This window comes from Schistocerca americana, chromosome 4 (genome assembly GCF_021461395.2).
Source record: "Schistocerca americana isolate TAMUIC-IGC-003095 chromosome 4, iqSchAmer2.1, whole genome shotgun sequence".
In the NCBI taxonomy this organism is placed as follows: Eukaryota; Metazoa; Arthropoda; class Insecta; order Orthoptera; family Acrididae; genus Schistocerca; species Schistocerca americana.
The window spans coordinates 784,478,469-784,495,305 of NC_060122.1; the positions used below are offsets into that span (position 1 = coordinate 784,478,469).

At 38.1% G+C, this 16,837-nt stretch overlaps 1 protein-coding gene across 4 annotated transcripts in view; it reads left to right on the forward strand.

Annotated features, from left to right (window-relative positions):
- The first annotated feature begins 7,774 nt into the window (after positions 1-7,774).
- The window catches only part of LOC124612273, a 136,176-nt gene continuing 127,113 nt past the window's right edge, over positions 7,775-16,837 (forward strand). Inside the window, exons 1-2 of one of the 4 annotated variants that reach the window (XM_047140372.1) lie at positions 7,783-7,899; positions 8,403-8,459. The gene's annotated coding sequence lies outside the window, so the exon portion shown is untranslated. Of the gene's footprint in view, positions 7,924-8,210; positions 8,292-8,402; positions 8,460-16,837 lie in introns of those variants that run through there. The other 3 variants (XM_047140373.1, XM_047140371.1, XM_047140374.1) reach the window with 3 other exon arrangements.

Here is a 16,837-nt window from a genome sequence, read left to right on the forward strand (position 1 = left end):
ATTTATAAATTAGTTTGCAAAATGACTCATTTCATTTTATCATGCAAAATGATCAATGGAATATGAAACCAACTAACCAAGTTTACATCACTTGATCCTCTATAAGTTAGTGACAGTTGCACACATTGAAAGTAATTTAATTCTTTCTTTGTAACTACAAGAAAATGTGTGTTTGTTTTCACCAAATGCGTTTATTGAAATAAGAGGTGATCAGTGATCCGTAATGACAGAGCTTTTCACATTGGCTTACTTTCTAGACAGAAAATAGTTTGTTAAAAATATGTTAATTTTTATTTATGATATGTCATGCACGGTTTTCCCTTACATCATGAAATGCCATCTGCTTGCACATTGTTTAGTTATTCCATCTTTCATCACTGTTGATTTTATCTAACACCTAGGTACAAAACCTGTCCAATATATGTGCCCAGCACCTCCTACTCAAGTCCTGTTAGTCAGTTAGATGTTTCATAAATCATTTGAACCGTCCTTTTGTGGAAATGTTTTGCAATGAGTCAGTTCGAAGTATCTGTATACAAGACTAGTGTTGACATCAATTTACACATTATTATTTTGGTCCTACTCATGCAACTGCACTTAAAGGCAAGTAATTTTTTACTGGCTACCAGTATTTAAGTAGAAATTTGTCAGTGGAATAGAAGGAGTTGTACAGGAGAAATTACTTTAAGTTAGATTTAAATCTTGCTTTGCTATCTGTCAAACATCTTATGTTTTGGGGCAAATGATGTAAAATTTTTATTTCTGCATGTTGAAGTTCTTTCTAAACACCCGTAAACTTTAATAATAGGTGTTAAAGGTCGTTTTTCTCTCTAGTGTTGTTTAAAAAAACGTGACGGATTATTTATGATAAATTACATTAGCGAATATATGTATTGTGATGATGCAGTTAAAATACTTAGTTTCTTGGAAGGCACCTGCATGACGGTCGTAGGTGAACACCACATGTTATTCTCACTGCTCGCTCTTGTGCAATCAATACTTCCTGTCTAAGTGACGATTTAACCCGGAAAATATTCCCATGTGGCGTTATTGAGTGGAAATATGCAATATATGTTAGGAAACTTACTAGTTTGTTTCCAAAATAAGGCATTCTATCAACGCATCATGATGTAAAAGCTATGCTGGAGAAAGTAACATTTCAGCCACGGTTACAGTAGCCTTTTTCTTGGTCTATTGGTGTGCTTTAGCTGTGTGGAGTCGCTTATATTTTATCATTGCTGCTCACTAAGCACAATGTTACATCATAATTTTAAAATGTTGTTTTTATAGTCAGTCACTAGAGGTGTAAGGAGCGAGAACTTTAATTATAATAGACTGCTGTGGTGAAGGGAGTGGGGATCAGTTGTTGTCAGTTGCTTCTTGCATTGTTTTCTATGGTTGGTGCTCATCAATGAATGAGATGCGGGCTCCTGTTTTCCTCCTGCTGGACACAGGCCACGCAGGAGCAGTTCCTTGTTGGTAGTGCTCATGTCACATGTTGTTGGTGTGGTGTGTTAGACTTCGAGAGCTGTCCGTTAGGATGGGGTAAGCTTGTATCTGTTCTCCATTTTTAGGCCTTTTATTATTTCTATTGCTCCTCTGATCTTAACTTTCGTCAAGGCTGGATGCTTAGCCAGTACGATGGTTTCATTGAATTTCATTTCCTTGCTGCAGTCTGGATCAGAAGACCCAGAAGAAGGTCACTGTAACTGTGGCTGAAACGTTGGTTTCACCAGTGTAGTTTTTTATGCTATGACACGGTATGATACTCAAAAAACTTTTATATCAACTGACTCTGACTATGAAATCCTATGCAATTACATGATTGTTCAACAGTTCGGCTGCCTCAACCAGGCTATCGCAACCTGGCTACCTAGCACGTTGTAGTCCTTACTCCTCATATTACCTAGTGAGACTACCTAATTTCACCACATAACAACTAATATGAGTACTAACACTGCAATTTTTTGGCAAAAGAAACAAGTTACAAAGATTTAGAGTTTTCCATACCAATGTTTAAACAAGCATTGAGCGAAACAATACCTGGAACCTGCGACGCTATACAGGGTATATCAACTAAAACTTGCATCGCAAATATTGCGGAAATGTAAAGAGTTCTTGATGTGCGGTTTTCACATAATGAATTGGTAGTATCGTATTGTTAACCAATCAACAGATTGTAATAACCTTAGAATGTGTATTCTTGTGCAATCATGCGCTTTTTTAATGGAACAATAACTATTGACATTAATAGACTAAAAATAGAGTAAATTAGAATGTCAGTGATGTTTGTTTCAGGATTCTAGTGCGAGTCATTTATGATACATCGCATTTTGAAAAGTGTCCACATTGACACTAATATAGTATCTGTGGTAGCACACCCTAAGTAACAACACAAGTGTATAAACTAGATACGTGTTTTCTGACTAGTAACAAAACAATTGACCATTAGATGTTGTGTTCAAAATGACTACCAGAAGTGGCCATATACACTTCCAGTCTGGTATGGAAAGTCATCTGCACACAAGCTAGTAAGACAGCAGAGCCGTCCAAGCAGGTTGCAGTTATACATTGTTGCATATCATTGGGTGTAGTTGGTATGTCCTTGTAGACAGCATCTTCCAGCTTTCCCCACAAAAAAAGCCCAAAAGTGTCAAATCCAGGGAATGAGCTGGCCAAGGTATAGGCTGTCAGTGTCCAGTCCAACAATTTGGAAACAATTCGTGGACACATGCTGTAGAACTTTGTGCACTATGGGCTGTACAGTCATCATGTTGGTACCACAGGTTCCTCCTACTCTACAAAGGAACATCTTCTATCGTCTGTGGAACATGGTCTGTTAGAAGACTCTGATACTTCCGTGGATTCAGTGTTCACTCTTCTGTCTATGAAAGACCAGCCTATGAGCTGATGGTTCACAATTCCACACCATTCGTTCACACTCCATGAACACTGAAATTGCACTTGATGAAGCCAATGGGGACTGTCAACAGACCAATAATGCATGTTCTGGCAGTTTACCTGGTCATGATTGGTAAATGTTGCTTCATCAATAAACCAGATATATGATATATTTGAAGTATCCTGACTTAATGTACAGTAGTTAACATGTTTTTCATAAACATTTCCTTGCAGCTCATGATGGAGGGAGATGTGATAGAGATGGAACCTACGATGATGGAGAATGCGTAGGACACTTGCCTGACTCATGTCACTTTCTCACGCCATTGCGTGGGAGGTAACGTGCAGATCAACTGCAACACTAGCAAGAGCATTAATTCTCCTGTGTTTTATTGGAGCTTGTTTCCTTCTGTTTCGTTGTCTAGATGTTGCATTACCACTTTCACTTAGCTGGCTGGAGAGGTTGATAAATTATTGCCAAGATGGTTGATGTCTATTGGGATATCTTGCTACATACACTGTACTTGAAAGAACTGCATACTTCCTACTGTCTCTGTACACCATGAGCATGTCGAATTTTTCTACATTGGTAAATGCTATCGTCCACTCACAATCTACTGCTTGAACTGCTACACACTAACTGACCAGGAAGCTGCAATGCTCTCAAGGAGCGCACAAGCACACTGTAGGCTATCATAGCAGCATCACGCCTAGCAACTATGCAGGTTAAATGGCACAAACAAGTGTCATTGTGGAAACTTTTCAAATTACGATATCTCGTAAACAACTCGCAGTAGAATCCTGGAAAAAACACCACTGAGATTGTAATGTACTCTACTTTTAGTTTGTTAATGTCAATAGGACTTATTCCAATGGAAAAAGTGTATATCTGCCAGTGGCATATAATGGTTGTAACGGTTGGGAAGACTCTACAGCTGTTATAAGGAGACAAAATAGTACAATAAACAATAATTTAAACAAATGACACAAAATGCATCAAATAAAACAACAACAACTATTACTACTACTACTACTACTACCACCACCACTAATAATAATAATAATAATAATAGTTACTATTATTATTAATATTATTAACTTGTTCATGAAACGATGACAAATTTGTAGAACTCCAGCCACAAGAGAAGAAGCAGTTATATTTTCTTGTACACAAGTGCAATGTGCCTGTCTTTTCTTTCCACGCATAAGTCTATAAATCGGTTTACAAAGATCTGATTACTCGATAGCTCTCCAAGTAGTGTCTTTTCTATTGCTGACGTGCTCAAACACTACAACTGACCGTTGGACATTGAATCCCTTAAACAATTCTTCACTTGTTCAAGAATACTCATGCTTCATTCACTGCTTGCTGTAGTTGCAGGCAGGGTCAAAACCAAACGCAGGAGCTTCGTTGTTTCTTCATAAATAGAGTCTAAATCATTGTAGACAATGTACCTTAAGAGGATTCTTGGAGATAAGTGTTTTTCTTATCAGCGTATATGTTACACAGTTCATTTTCAAGTTGTTCTTGTTTGAAAAGAGGATACTGTTCTAATAACTGAAGCAGTTTAAACTTTGAGAATTCTTTTTGATAGTTCGGGAAACACTTTTCGTTCAAAAGTTCAACAAACTGAATTTGGGGAAAGTCTTGAAATCTCCATCCGAACAGTTTGCAAATCCAGTATCTAGTGAGTTAGTGCCCTGAGAGATGCCTTTTGACTGTCACAGAATGATAAGTTGCCATTCAAACACAAGCTGCATTTAATGCATTCGTCAACGAATGTTGCCAATCTTAATTGTCATAAGTTTCTCAAAAAACTTCTTATTTCATCGTGGCAGACAGTTATACTGACGGATTTTGACTGAAGAACATTAAAGAGATGATCAACATAAACAAAGCACCCTCGGTAGAAGCACAGCAAGAAGACAAACGTAGGATCATCCATCTGTCGTTTCATTCCCACAGCACGGCTCAAAGATTCTGGGTCCCACTGAGAGTCTGTATCATCAATTATACAATTAAAAACACTATATAGCTCTGATAAATGACTAGAAATTGTTAAAACTGCCCTGGAACGAAAGTTCCAGCGAGTGTTGCTTGCATGTGGCAGTTTAAATCCTTTCTCAGTTAGCAATACAGTTCATTTTGATGATTTGCTAAAAAACGAATGGAATGCAGTAAGATCACTTACAAACATGCGTACTTGTCGTATGATTTTGGAGGCATGTAACAGTACCAAATTCAGTTGGTGTTTGTAACACTGAATAAACAGTGCATAGCAAGAGAACTGCTTCACCAATTGTTGTAGTCCTCTTTATCTGCCCGCCATTACTGAAGTGCCATAATGTGTTTGACTAACCACTTTTCTTTCCACATTCCATTCTTTCAATACTGCATGAATAATGACCGACAAACCTTCACCAGAAACATCGTAAGATCCAACGAATTTTTCCTCAATTTTGTCTGCAATACAGTACCTGAATATTATACTCATTTGACTCTTGCATGACATGTCTAATGTTTCATCAACCTGAATCAAAATGAAATTGCAGTTCTGAGATTCAGATTTCATTTTCTCATTAACTCTATTTCATCATTCTGTATATCTGGAGAAGTTTCTTTAAAGGTTGAAGATGATGACAGAGGTGTGAGATTACCTGCTCTCCTTGAGCTAGCAGATCCAGCAATTCCAGATAGTTACCTTTGTTGTTGGAGGATTCGTCCTCTCGGTGGCCACGAAAGGCTAGTTCTTGTTTACACAGAAATACAATTGCCTGAATAAGACGAGCCAATACTCTCCTGTTGGATGCAAATTGTTTGTTGTATTTCATTGCTGTCAGACGAGCGGCTTCCCAAAGGGCGTGCTCAATTCTACTTTTGCCCAGCAACTGAAATGATTTTTTGTTCTGCAGGTGACATCTGGATATCTGATGCTTTTATGCTTTCCTGTCCAAGTTCTTTATTGTACAAACGCCCTCATTGCACCATTCCTTTTCACCACCAAACAGAAGACATATATAACAATATAATCTGCTATTAACTGCATTCGCAATCAGCCGAGTATACTTTTCGTACCAGGCTGTCTGAAAAGTGCGTTTTTGTTTGGCTTCACTTAAAACTACACTGAGTATAGGAGTAGGTCGTTTGTTCTTCAATTCGCACTTTTCTTCGTCCGTTAATGTAAAGAAAGGGGTTTATAATAAAAATTATGTAAGGTGTTCAGTTGCTGGCTCACTCATGCTGGCGACACAACGAAAATATGCACTAAAATCACACAAGAATGACTATGAACACAAACCGCGCGACTGTTCACTTCCGTCTTAAAAGCCAGAATAGAAGCGGCAGAGACTAGTCTCGATACCTTCTAGCAAGTACAGCGCACCGGCCTTCGTGGTAGGGGGAAGTGGAGGGGAGCCGAGAATGCCACTAACGCGCAGGCGCACACAGCCAGCTAAGGGAAGGGAGGCAGAGACTGAGAGCAGCCGAGTCTCAAGCAGTCAAATACACCAATACTCTGGGTGCGGCGCGGGCTACAAAACTGATGTCTTCGCACATTTAGAGCTCTTAGTAGAAAGTTGTTTATATTTTTGTTATGAATTACTATTGCATTTTTTTAAGTACGAATAGAGGGGAGACTAAGTCTCAAAGTCTCCCCTCACGCTACGCCACTGATATTTGACAAAAAATACACTTCCTGAATATTATTACAGTCTGTTTATTGACTAACAATAGGAGACCCTGATTCCCAACCCATTTTGTGAAAACTGCACATCAATATCACTTTCCATTTCTGCAATATTTGCTGTGCAAGTTTTATGTGATTCATACTATATACCCACCATATTTCTACATTTCTTTATTTGTTTTGAACTCAAAAAATATTAAAAAAGTTACAGGACTGACCAGTGAGGTGTAATTTACTTTGTTCCCTAGTATATGTGAATTCTAAATTCCATACCTCAAATCTATCACCAACTTCTTATAAATTTCTGCATCAAAATATAGAACATTTTGAGCTCTAGATGGGAATTCATAGTCTACTTGAAAAGTTTTAATGTCGTGACAGTTGTACAGTTTATCACTATTCACTCTTGTTATGAAACACACGTTCCATTAGGAAGGAAATGTATTGACACACAAGTATAAAAATCCCCGTCCCTGAGGAAACCGCAAAATGTCCATTTATCAACTTAACACAACATTGTGACTGCATTCTAGTGTAGAATAAATACTTTCATTTTATTTACACGGCCACGAAAGACAATGGCACTGGACAGTACTGAGTGAAGATATATTGACAAACGCTTGTTCATGTCAGCATAATGACTGCAAAACAGGCAGTACTAATAATTTTGGTTAAGTCCACAACTATTTGTTCCGTTTAGAATTATGGTTCCCCTGTTTGCTGCAGGGTCAACTGCTCTTGTTTTCTCTATGGAAGAACTAAAAACTGCTGATTTCGTATCTCGATCACTGTAATCCTTGGTCATAACTTTCCACAAACATATGTGTCTCCTGTATGTTTCAATAAATTCAGCAATGAATTCCTTAAAGTCATGATGCTTATCAACCGTTTTAGAATTAATTATGTATCCAAAGACAGGAAACACCAGACTGAACAATCTGTTGACTGAAAACCCCCGATTTATACCGATCTTTATCCACACGTTGGTATTTATCTACGCAGATGTGTTTTTGGCCATATATTTGAGCAATTTTGCTCAAAACCCCAACACAACTTCTAGTTGTAGGCACATCTCACATCTGCGCAAATGTCCTGTCCATACGCTACGATCTTTCTGTGTAGATGCGCCACATGACTCTCGATCGGTCGGCCAGCGATTTTGTGTAATAATGCCGCTTGCTGTTTGAATTCAAGGTGTCTTTGAAATTGTCGAGTGGCCGTTAGCGGTGTGTGTATTGGCGCGAAGTTGGTTTGTTATTCGTTTGGAGTAGAAATTTTTCCAGTTATATTTCAGTACCTGTAGAGTGTAGAGGTAATAGTTTGATTTCAATTATAGGTACACAGTGATTCATAATGATTTTAGTAGATTGTAGTATTTATGTTCTTTAGTAAGAATTGCTGGGAAAGTAGCTTTGTTGGTTATTACACTCGTTCGTGGTTGGTTGGGGCTAGAGTTGATGGGTTGCAGTTAGAAGTCAAAATGACTCGCCAAGCAATATTTACACTATTAATGAATTTAGTTACCAGCTGAAGGTTGTGAGTCATAATTTCTCATCGTGTATGCGTAGTACTTGACGTGCATCGAAATTATGATGTATTGACAGCTTGTAGTAGTTGATAGGTACAGTGTAAGCACAAGTATGTAAAGACGTTTAGCATATGGTTACATATCTATTTATGGTTTTCGTGAATGAGTTTGTTTAGGTATGTGACGCCTGACCCTTGTCGTGCAAATGGATGTTATACAGCCCCGCTTGCTCTCTCCCACCTTCGGTTCATATCAGACGCTAACATAATATGCTTAATTTTTTGCAGTGACACCCAACCGCGGTGAAAGATAGCGTTAAGTTGCTGTCTGGTTATTGTGAGTAGGTAAGTTGTACTGTACAGAGTAATCGATGAAAATAGAGTAACAAGATTTCTCGATGAGCTTATTGCGTATAAGGATAGGCCTATTGTTGTTTAGTGTTGTGTTAAGAGAATGCAATAGTATGATGTGATCTGTGTGGATATTTGGTTCATTAAGATGCGGTATGACAAATCAGAAATGAAACATTGTCAAGATTCTTAAAAACTATATATCTTTATCGCGTAGTTTGCTACGAGCGTAGTACATATACCCTTGTGTGCTTTGGTCATTGTGGTGTGACTTTTACATTTCCAGTCAGCCGCCGTTTTTCTCCTGAAACCATATCACTTCCATCCAAATGATGTACAGTTATTTGAAATGCCGTAGGCCTATGTTATCCTGTATTCAGTACATAGACAAATTCTGTATCATTTAATGTTTTACTTAAGGACAGAAAGTAAACATACTGTCCAAAGATTTGTTTCATCCTGTAGTATATTCTGAGCAAACACTGTATTGTCTACATAACTATTGCAACCTACATCACATTTGAATGTGCATACTATTGTTAATGGTTGTTCTCCCTCTAAAATTTTTATTCCAGGACCCTTTCTGTATTATCAAATTGGCTATTTGAAGATGTCCTATCAACAGACCTTTCTACATCTCTCTAGATACTGTGCAAGCCAACATATGCTGCATGGTGGAGGGTACACTGTACCACAACTACTTGCTTCCTTTCCTGAATTGCTTCAGCGTCTTCCTTCAATGTGACCTGTTATAGATACCAAACAATCGACCTGTACTCAAGAATAGGTTGCACCAGCATCTTATATGCAGGCTCCTTTATAGATGAACCACTCTTCCCTAAAATTCTCCCAATAAACCAAAATTGACCATTCGCCTTCTCTGCCACAATTCTCACGTGCTGTTTCCATTTCATATTGGTTCGCAGTTATGCCCAAATATTTAAATGACTTGGCTGTGTCAAGCTTGACACTAGAAATACTCCATCCTAACATAACAGGTTTGTTCTTCCTACTCATTCACGTTAAAAAAGCTAGATTTTTCCACACCTAGAGCTGGCGGCCATTCATCACACTAACTGGAAATTTTGTCTAAGTCGTCTTGTTTCTTCCTACAGTCACTCAACTTTTGACACTTCACTGTACAATGCAGCATCATCAGCTAACAACTGCAGACTGCTGTCCACCTAATCATTTATGTATGTAGAGAACAATAGTGGTCCTATCACCCTTTCCTTGGACACTGATACCTTTGTCTTTGTTTGATGAACACTCGCAGTAGAGGACAACGTACTGGGGTCTATTATCTAAGAAGTCTTTGAGCCACCTATATATCTGAACTTATTCTATATTGTTGTACCTTTGGTAACAGCCAACAATGGAGCATCGTGTCGAATGCCTTCTGGAAGTAAAGAAATACTGAATCTGCCTGCTGTTCGCCGTCCATAGTTCCCAGTATATTGTGAGAAGGGAAAGATGAGTTTTGCCCAAACGTTGCTTTCTAAACCCGTGATGATGACTTGTGGATGTAAGCTTCTCTGTCTCAAGAATGTTTATTATATTCAAACTGAGAATATGTTTAAGGATTCTGCAGCAAACAGAAGCTATGGATATTGGTCTGTTATGTTGTTGGTCCATTTTTTCACACTTATATGCTGGTGTCATCTGTGCATTTTCCTAGTCACTTGGGACTTAGTGCTGGGTGATTTTACATAGTATCAGAATTTTCTTAGTTTCTCTGCCAGATCTTCTAAGGAGTAACGGTGGTAGTTCTATGCTTCACGCATAGATCTTTTCACAGATGCACGAATCACTGCTAATCTTTGCTTGTCGTCATTTGCCCGTCCCCTTTTCAACCGAGAGTGCAACACCCTCTGTTTCCTCAGTCTCTTCTGAATTTTGTTAACCATTGTGGGTCTTTTCCATCCTTTATACACTTTCTATGCCCATAACTTTCCAGACCATGATTTACATTCCGCTTCAATTTTGCCCATAATTCCTCTACACCCATCTTACTGGAATTAGATGTCAGTTCATTGTGTAAGTGGAATGCTAACAACTGCTTATCTGCTCTGTTTAACAGAAACTCTCTCCTAGCCTTCTTGACTGATACACTAACTCTTGGAATCACAATTGCTGTAATGCCATTATGATCGCTAACCCCCATTTATATACTGGCATTGTCGATAAGGTCCGAGCTGTTTGTAGCTACATGGTCTGGGGTATGTCCATTGTGTGTGGGCTGCCAAGCTAGCTGCTCATTCTCAGATAACATGTTCAAAAGCATTTTGCTTGACTGTTTGCTGTACCCCACCGCAATGAATCTGTAGATATCGCAATCTATACTCAGTAGAGGAACTCTGAATCAAGTTTAAAAGAATGGTTGGTTCTGCACTGGATGTATATGTACCTAGTAGAACAGTTCGTATTGGTAGGGAAGCTTCATGGTTTATGTTGTTGTTGTGGTCTTCAGTCCTGAGACTGGTTTGATGCAGCTCTCCATGCTACTCTATCCTGTGCAAGCTTCTTCATCTCCCAGTACTTACTGCAACCTACATCCTTCTGAATCTGCTTAGTGTATTCATCTCTTGGTCTCCCTCTACGATTTTTACCCTCCACGCTGCCCTCAAATGCTAAATTTGTGAATCTTGAGTCCTCAAAACATGTCCTACCAACTGATCCCTTCTTCTAGTCAAGTTGTGCCACAAACTCCTCTTCTCCCCAAGTCTGTTCAATACCTCCTCGTTAGTTATGTGATCTACCCATCTAATCTTCAGCTTCTTCTGTAGCACCACATTTCGAAAGCTTCGATTCTCTTGTCCAAACCATTTGTCGTCCATGTTTCACTTCCATACATGGCTACACTCCATACAAATACTTTTAGAAACGACTTCCTGACACTTAAATCTATACTCGATGTTAACAAATTTCTTTTCTTCAGAAACAATTTCCTTGCCATTGCCAGTCTACATTTTATATCCTCTCTACTTCGACTATCATCAGTTATTTTACTCCCTAAATAGCAAAACTCCTTTACTACTTTAAGTGTCTCATTTCCTAATCTAATTCCCTCGGCATCACCCGATTTAATTTGACTGCATTCCATTATCCTCGTTTTGCTTTTGTTGATGTTCATCTTATATCCTCCTTTCAAGACACTGTCCATTCCGTTCAACTGCTCATCCAAGTCCTTTGCTGTCTCTGACAGAATTACAATGTCATCGGCGAACCTCAAAGTTTTTATTTCTTCTCCATGAATTTTAATACCTACTACGAATTTTTCTTTTGATTCCTTTACTGCTTGCTCAATATACAGATTGAATAACATCGGGGAGAGGCTACAACCCTGTCTTACTCCCTTCCCAACCACTGCTTCCCTTTCATGTCCCTCGACTCTTATAACTGCCATCTGGTTTCTGTACAAATTGTAAATAGCCTTACGCTCCCTGTATTTTACCCCTGCCACCTTCAGAATTTGAAAGAGAGTATTCCAGTTAACATTGTCAAAAGCTTTCTCTAAGTCTACAAATGCTAGAAACGTAGGTTTACCTTTTCTTAATCTTTCATCTAAGATAAGTCGTAAGGTAAGTATTGCCTCACGTGTTCCAACATTTCTACGGAATCCAAACTGATCTTCCCCCGAGTTCCGCTTCTACCAGTTTTTCCATTCGTCTGTAAAGAATTCGTGTTAGTATTTTGCAGCTGTGACTTATTAAACTGATAGTTCGGTAATTTTCACATCTGTCAACACCTGCTTTCTTTGGGATTGGAATTATTATATTCTTCTTGAAGTCTGAGGTTATTTCGCCTGTCTCATACATCTTGCTCACCGGATGGTAGAGTTTTGTTATGTCCGGCTCTCCCAAGGCCGTCAGTAGTTCTAATGGAATGTTGTCTACTCCCGGCGCCTTGTTTCTACTCAGGTTTTTCAGTGCTCTGTCAAACTCTTCACGCAGTATCTTATCTCCCATTTCGTCTTCATCTACATCCTCTTCCATTTCCATAATATTGTCCTCAAGTACATCGCCCTTGCATAAACCCTCTATATATTCCTTCCACCTTTCCGCCTTTCCTTCTTTGCTTAGAACTGGGTTTCCATCTGAGCTCTTGATATTCATAAAGTGGTTCTCTTCTCTCCAAAGGTCACTGTAAAATAAACTTCTGAAGAAACAATTACTGCACAAAGGGTGAAGAAAAAATAAAGCATAGGCCCGTAGATAGATGCTGTATGAAAAGCATTTGGCTGTCAACATATCAATGCTTGAAGCCTTCAATGACTGCCGTAGCTAAATATTGTCAAGTGATCTTTCACAAAATCCAAAGAAATTCTGGTTATATGTAAAGGCTGTTTGTGGCACCAAAGTTACTGTGCAGCCCCTATCAAATGAGGCAGGAACTGAAATTAAGAGTAGCAAGACAAAAGATGAAATGCTTAACTCCATTTTCAAATGTTCCTTTAAAAAAAAAAATAAAAAAAACACAGGTGAATTGCCCAAATGTAATCCTCGTATCACTGAAAAGATGAATAAAATAATAATTTAGTGTCGGTGGTGTTGAGAGACAGCTGAAATCATTAAAATGGAACAAAGTTCCATTTCCCTATGGAACCTGTCAGTTTCCATACTGAATGTGCAGTTGAGTTAGCCCCTCTTCTAACTATAATCTGTCGTAGATCTCTCAAACAAAAAAACTGTGCCCAGTTTTGGGGAAAAGGCGCAGTTCATACCCTAAAACTATGTCCAGTATCCTTGACATTGATTTGTTGTAGAATCTTACAACATATTCAGAGTTCAAAGTTTCTTGTAACTAGACAGCATGATCTCTATATTTATGTGCTACTGACAGTAGACTATATTTGAATGACTTGAGAACTGTCAAGAGTGTAATCGGGTGGCGGGTTGAAACATCGAGCAATTAACTTGCTTTCACCTACTGGATTAGTTACCAAATCTATGTATCCAATCTTCAGGCATTCTTTTGTACCACTGCATTTCAGAAGCTTATATTCTCTTCTTGTTTGAACTGTTTATCACTTATGTTTCACTCGCACACAAGGCTATGTACCAAATGAGTAAACTTACTAATATTTAAATATATTTTGATAGTAACAAATTTCTCTCTTCTTTTTTCTCAGAGATGCTTTCCTTGCTAGTGTTAGTTTGCATTTTGTATCAATTCTACTTCTCCCATCAGTTATTCAGTTTCATTTCCTAACCTAATTCTCCCATTATCACCATATTTAATTTGACTACATTCCATCAACTGTATTTTACATCTGATCTAAGTCTACATACTGTAGGCAGCTCAGAATGCCTGTAGATAAGGCAGGGAAACAGTCCTTCCCTTCACTCACTTCTGCACAGTGGCTGCCTACAGCCTATGATACTGGTTGTTTGTATGATACTGGTTGTTTGAAAAATATTGCGTTGTCCATAGAGAAATCTAAATACCTACATACCTTTGAACATGTCCAATCCATTCACCCATAACTCCCTACTCAAATTTTGCAGTTATGTGTTCCATGTATCATTTGAGTGAAAACTGAATCTAATCTATATTGAAATGTGGAAAGAGTTGCTTTAGGGGACGTATGTAAAAGATTAGTGTTGACATTAATGAACACGTTTAGCCCTACTCGTGCTACTACACTGAAATTTTTTTTTGAGCAATGAAATATGAGTTGTCCAGGTGAAATAATTTTAAGTTCTCTTTAAAACTTTTCTTTGCTTTCATGTCATTGGTCAAATAAACGAATAAAATAGCATAGTCCATATCAATTCCGGCAGGCTAGGAAAAAATCTTACCGTCATAGACTCGGATGTTATTGAATTTAGCGTATGTTAAAATGAAAGACTAAGTAAACGAACACACATTTTTTGTTTTTTTTTTCTCCATAAAAAATTTCTGCTCCGAGATACAGCTTTCCAAAGATGACCTTGTGCATACTATTTTGAATACGCAAATATTGGGAAAAAATTTTAAATGCTATATCTCTGGATCAATTCTAGGTATTTTGTTGGGGTTTTTAATTCGAAAGATTTGCTTTATGATTACAAAGAAATCCTCCATTTGGGCTTACCTGTCAAAAGTTCTTTTACTATAGTGTTCTGACCTTTTTTATAATTTATTGAAAAATGTTTTAAATGCCAATCCATAAAATTTTGATTTTTTTCTGTTGATTAGTACCATGTAGTTTCACATTCCCTGAAAAGGAGAGCTATTTTGAGGTTGAACAGGTTTTATAAAATTTTTGCCTTATGTAAAACATGTTTTATTACCACATTATCACATAATAGGCTCATAAAAATAAAAAAACTAGGCTTATTTAACATAATTTTAGTTTTGAAAGATGAGCAAGACACATTTCTTCAAGCGTTTTAAATGATTCCAAGATGTATGTGAAAGGTCCAAAGACTTTAAGGTTTCAATTTATACAACTTTGGTGCACTGTTTTGTACTGAAATAAGCCAGTTAATCTTTTTCTGAGGCTGTTTCCCCCATGTATATATTCGTATTATTTCACATGCAATCTAGATTATCAGACAGGTTATCTTCCTTTCTCAGTTTATTGTGATGTTTGTGTTCCTACCTACAAATGTGTGTTATGTCTGAAAACTGGTGCAATGGGACGTACCCTTAGCCATTTACCTCACGTTGGTTTGCAGAGTATAGATGTACATGTAGAAATCTTGGAGTGTCACCTTGAGCTTAATGTAGGGGATATGTCTCTCTTATTCATCTTTGCATCCGTCTCTATAGCTGAGTGGTCAGCACAGCGGAATGCCACGCCAAGGGGCCCAGGTTCAATTCCTAGCTGGGTCAGGGACTTTCTACGCTCAGGGACTGGGTGTTGTGTTGTCTTCATCATCTTATCCCCATTGACATGCGAGTTGCCGAAGTGTCATCACTTAAAAAGACTGGCACCAGGCAACTGGTCTACCCGTGGGAGACCCTAGCCACGCGACATTTCATTTCATTAATCTTTGCAGAATCACTTGTAGAAAAAACTATCATTCTCTATTTTGCAACATACTGCTTCTTACTTCGTTCCTGTTTTTTCTCACATTGGCTACTTTATTGTCTTCCCTAATGACAGTAACTGTGTTTGCTGTTTCCACGCATGTGGTCTAAGCTTTTATAATTTTTCGAAGTGGGATGGTGGTAGTTGTAAAACATTGTGACATCTTCATACTAGTAAAAAAGATGCTTTGTAATACAGCTGCTCCAACACAATTAGTAGCAAACATATTATGATAGAGACATATTAAGAGGCATGAATTGTTTATAAATTCTAGGAGATCATTGTGCAAAGATACTTTGTGTTGTTATTGATCAAATAATTGATAGTATAATAGTCTTTTGTGGTTTTCTTACCGTATTGAAGATGAATGCGGAAAGTCGTTCAAAAAGAAAGAAAAATACATTAAGAAAACAGAAAATAAAGCGAAAACTAAATGACTGGTGAGTACAGAATCATCGAGCCTGGCCCAGATCTCAAAAGTTCAATTTGGCCAGTGTTTAAGCTTGTAGGAGATGGTGATGGCAACAGTGCTGCCTGTCATTGTTGTGTGGAGTGCAATGCACTTTACTTGCACGGTAAAGGGTCATGTGACACTTTGCGTATTTCTCACCATTTGTGTGTGTCTAACACACATGTGGCATGTGTTGACCAAAAATGCCTTCCCAGTTGTGCTCAGGGCAAATTTACTGGCAAATGCATGGTTGTGTGTCCACGAGAAGCTATTAGAAGTGAAGGATTTTTGGTTGTGGCTCAGATTAGTAGACACTGCAGTGACTTAAGGAAAAATTGTATGCAGAACCCTCTAGGCCGCATCCCACTACTCTCTCACAACACATCACAAAAGACGCAAAAAACCTTAGTAAGGAAATTATACCTGAAGTAATTTTTTATGTGAATGAAGGTGAATGCTCAATGACCACAGATATGTGGACAATCTCACAAGGAGAGATCGTTACCTTACATGTACGGTTTCTTATTTTGTTAACTGTGACCTCACATCACACTTCTTGTTTATGACCCCCTTTCCAGATGAGCCTAAAACACTTCAAAATATCAGAGAGGAATTGTTGGAAGATTTATCTCCCTTGGTATTCATGAGAAAAGTCTTGTCAAAGATGTACGTTTTATGACTAAGGTGCCAACATTACTGCTGCCGCCCTTTGTAGATATTCTACACTGATTTGTTCCTGTCACATTCTGAACAGAATACTAAGAAATGTATTTAATACTCCATATATCTCGTCCAATTGCTCACAACTATTTTGTTCTGACTTCAGTGAAGGAATGTGTGACATTTGTAAAGCAAAGTGGCCTTGTTCATAAAGGGTGTATATGACCCGGGAAAAACCTGGGA